Below are 4,926 nucleotides of genomic sequence, written 5' to 3'. Positions count from 1 at the left end.
AGGCACTACTTAGAGGTCCAGTACAGTATGGCTGGATGTACCCTATTGAAAGGCGGCTAGGCACTTTCAAGGGCTATGTTAGGAACAGAGCTAGACCCGAGGGTTCCATTGCAAAGGCCTACATTGCTACAGAAGCATTGACATTCTGCTCAAAATACATTGAAACAGCTGATCAGCTTAGCAAAGAGGTGGGTGAAGACAATCCCAGGCTCAATGTTTTCGATTATTCTATTCGAGTTACAAGGAAGAGTCGACAAGAGGACAAACCTAAAGATTTGGACAAAATGGTTTGGTATGTGTTGAATAACTGTCCTGAGATACTACCTTATATCAAGTAAGTGCAGTACTACAGCTTATACATCATAATCTATTAAACTTGTAGCACATTCTTATATATTTAGATGTTTGACACGATCACTATATTGTGCAGCATCTACAAAGAGGAGTTACTGAAGCAAAATCCAAGAAATAGTGACAAACTGGTTATGGCAGGATTTGTGAAATGGTTCAAGAACCATGTAAGCTTTTGAAGTGCACTGTCAGTTTTTTTAATATATTGAGTACATAAGATGATCAACTTGTCTATTTTCTAACCATAGGTTAAGAAGATGCGGGAGGATGGGCATGTAGTTGATGATGCCCTTTACTCACTAGAAATGGGTCCTGATACTCGGGTAAGACATTATGAATCTTGCGTTGTTGGAGATGTGCGCTATAATACCCTTGCACGAGATGAAGGCAGGAAGACACAAAACAGTGCCATCATGAGCACGGATACGTATGACAAAGAGACAACTGAAATGTATGCTAACATAACGGACATTGTTCAGTTGCAGTATATCTCCAGTTTCGAGGATCATCGGTGTGTGGTTCTATTGTGCTGTCGTTGGTATAACCTGTTATCCAGGATCGCAAAACCCAGAGCTGATGATTATTTCAAATCCATCAATGTCAAGGCCGCGTACCAGACCAACGAGCCTTTTATTTTGGCAAATCAAGCAACACAGGTATTTTTCTTGGAAGACACATTTGCACGTAGCGATGACTAGAGAGTATTGCAAAGGTTTGAGCAGAGGAATTCGTTTAATGAAGTTGCATAATAAGATGATGCTTACACTGCTCCTGATGTACAAGATAACACAGATGTTCCTAATATCTTTGAGAACCATCACGTCAATGACGCCGGCAAAAAGATTGCCTGTCGTGCTGTGGACATACAAGAGTTGATCAAGAAGAAGCCAACGTTCGAGGACGTTGAGGACGAAGAAGAAGATGACACCGTGGGGAATTAAGATTCAGACTGATACACATGGTGAAGATGTTGACGCTGCTGCTGCGGATGATGATTACATTGCTTTTGTAGTATTTGCCTGTTAGAAGATGTTTTTTTATCTACTATGTGAAATTGTGTTTGCTATGACAACTGAAACCTGATGAACATGTTGTTTAATATTTTGCCGTGAGAACATACTTGTTATGTATGCTGATTTGTGTATGATGATTGTATGACAACTAGAACATGATGAAATTGTTGTTTAGTTGTACTCATATTTGGCTGTGAAACTTGAATTTGATGACATAGTTTGCTGTTGGACTGCAATTTGCTTGACGTCTTCGAATGAGAACAAAGCTAACCCGACAGGACCTCTGCTATTTATTTATTTATGAGCAAAAGGGGATAGCCCCTGATTTTCCGTTAATAGAAATCATTAGATGTTCACAACACTATGCCCAGCCTGCTACACAGGTTTCATTCATTACTAGTTTCAACAAAGTGCTCATGTCGTATCCACTAAATACATCATGAGTGCTACATACACTGCAAATAAAGAGACAATCATCCTACAGAGCACATCGATTTTGCCCATTATCTTCACAAGCTCTTTCATCTCCTCATTGCTGTCAAGGCCATTCAGCAGCTGTTGCTTGACCATGATCAGAGGAACTGCATCTTTAACCTTCTGCTCTGCATCTTCCTCTTCTGCGGTTCCTTTAGTTACTTGTCCAACACCCCAACCTGCTGGTATTGGGATTCCTCGGCTAACCAAATAATCAGCATAGTTGCATTCCACCACATCAGCAACTTCCCAGAAATAAAAATCACACGAATCTTCCCTTTTCCGCATGAATCAAATTGGAAGATCATCAACCAAACTATTAAAAAAATCAGCAACTGAAAGCAGCAGAACAACACTTAAACATATTATTACCCCATGATTCAGGCATTTGTAGAAGACTCGGCCAGGGTTGAGGATTATGGTTGAGACGCGACGGATGACTCTGCGTGATTTGCAGCAGTGGCACCACACCAACGACAACGTGTTGCGATGAGCAATCGACTGTGGTGCGCGTGCCGGCGGGGGTGTGATGAGACCCACAGGCAATGGTATGGGTGGTGACTTGGCGCATATCTGGTTGTTTCCTGCTGAAGAGTAGGTGGACGAGCAGCCAACGGACATGGTTGCTGCGGCCAGAGCTTCTGATGCTAGGCAGAGTAAGTAGAGAAGAGGAGAAGCGAACGTTGGATATGTCAGTTTCATTACTTGCAGAGTAGCATAGCACCATATATAGTCATAGTCTAGGTTTGGATTCGAACCAGCTACAGGAGCACGTCTCTCTTTTTTCTAAAACTCGGCAATGTCTCTTTACTAGTACACTAGCTTGTTCTGTACGCCTTCCCCAGTCTTTGATTTTATTTCCCTTTTTTGCGAGGAAGGAAGGAGGACAAAATTGAGAGTTCCTGGGACTCGAACCCAAGACCTCTTGGTTGAAAACCAAGGGTGCTAGTCACTTAGGTGGCGAACGTTCCCTGTGAGGAGGATGGCAGACGAATGCATTTTCGTCGCAGTTTTCTTCCTATATATAAAAAAGTATGCTACTTGGTGTCCACTTAGTCAACAAACGATTGTGCCAACCTTGACCGTTGGATTGACATTCAATGTCTGTCGCGTTTCTTCAGTGTCTTCTTCCTCGAGCCGCCAAAGCCAAACCAGCGCCCACGGGACTACCTGCTCCCGCCTCCCACGGTTGGCTGTGATCTTCCCCGGCTCCTGTTCATTCCCGTCCGAGGCCTCACCATCGTCCTCCGCCTTGGTTCGCTCGCTGCGTTGCCGCCCTCGGGTGTTGTCAACATGGGCAACAACCAAGAGGAATAAGAAGATGACTGTACATGGTGAGGATGACAGTAGGGACCCAGCAGCGCGCGCAGTAATTTTGTTTTTTCGGGACGGAGAAGGGTATCAACTGGGTTATGCGGGACCCGTGGCCCGTCTAGCCCAGGCTTTTATTTCACATGTTTAGCACATGACCAACCTAGTTTGTTTTTTTCCTTTCTGAAAAATGGCTAGCCAGCTATTTTGTTTTTTGCAGAATAACCAACATAGGCCTACTTGCTTTTCTACGCCCTGCTGGGCCGGAAATCTTTCAAGACGAGGAGGGATGCATTTTGCCCAGAAAATGGGCTATAAGTAATAAGAAATGGGCTATAAGTAATAAGAAATGGGCTATAAGTAATAACAAATGAGCTGTAAAATGAAAAAATACAGCAAGCAGGCAATTAGTTCCAAAATACTGTTTTCTTTCGGATTTTGATATTTTAAATTTCATTGTTTTTGTGCGGGTAAAATTTCATTGAATTTAAATTAAGGTATATTTAGATTTAAAATTAATTTGAATCTGGCTAGAACTTTCGGGCTGTATGCTGTTTGGGACAGATTTGGAGGCTCATTGTGGGTCTACTAGGTTGACGTGTACTTTGGCTTTGTCAACTTAGTCCACAAACGATTCTAGCAGCAGTGACTGTTGGATGTTAATCCAATGGCCGTGCTGCTTCTTCAATATCTGATCTTCTTGCTCCAGCCGCCCAAACCAGCTCCGGTGGGACTGCTTGCTCCCGCCTCCCGTGGCCGGCTGTGCTGCCGCACAGGCCGCACCGCCCCTTCCTACTTCATTGCTGGCCAGGCCATTACTCTACTCACCCACACCTCCTGTTATTTTCTGGCGATGACAGCCGGACCAGTAAACCCTTGTACTCCCCACCACGTGGGCAACCATTGCCGAGTCTTCCCCGGCTCCGTGTTGTTCCCTTCCTAGGCCTCGTCGTCGTCCACCGCCATGGTGCTCTCGGCGCGGCCTGGTCAACATGGTCAACGAACGACATCCATCGACCATGGACTGTACGTGGAGAGGCTGATAGCTGGGTCCACGGCCGCACACAAGGAAATGCCTCCTTATTACGTGCAAAATAATGATTCCTCCACCTGACATCTGGGATCCACTGGAAGGGCCTCTGTATTTCGCGAAAAAAACGTTCCCCCCGCTGACATGTCGGACCCACCAGCTATATCTTCGCATGCAAGGAAGTGCCTCCTTATTACGCACAAAAAAATGAATACCCCCTGCTAGCTGGGACCCACCATAGTGGGAGGATGACTTGTGGGCCAACTAAGTTGACGGGGATGGAGGTCTTTGTCAACTTAGTCAATATGAACGATTCTAGCTCCAGTGACCGTACGATGTCCATCCAACGGCCGTAGTGCTTCTTCATCCTCTGGTCTTCTTGCTCCAGCCGCCCAAAGCAGCACCGGTCGTGCCGCATGCTCCTGCCTCCCGTGGCTGGCTGTGCTGCCGCGGAGGCCTCACTGCCCCCTACTATTCCCATCGCTGGCCAGGCCCTGCGGCGACGGCAGCCTCACACCGCAGCTGAACCAGTGAACCCTCATACTCCTCTCCGCGCGGGCTTCCACTGCCGTGTTTTCCCCGGCTCCACGTCGTCCCCTTCCTAGGCCTCACCGTCGTCCACCGCCGTGGTGCTCTCGGCGCGGCCTGGTCAACGTGGTCAAGGAATGACTTCCATCGGACGTGGACTGTACGTGGAGAGGCTGACAGCTGGGTCCACGGCCGCAGCAAGGAAATGCCTCCTTATTA

Source organism: Triticum aestivum, chromosome 2B, assembly GCF_018294505.1.
Source record: "Triticum aestivum cultivar Chinese Spring chromosome 2B, IWGSC CS RefSeq v2.1, whole genome shotgun sequence".
In the NCBI taxonomy this organism is placed as follows: Eukaryota; Viridiplantae; Streptophyta; class Magnoliopsida; order Poales; family Poaceae; genus Triticum; species Triticum aestivum.
Note: the sequence above shows the minus strand (reverse complement) of the source record.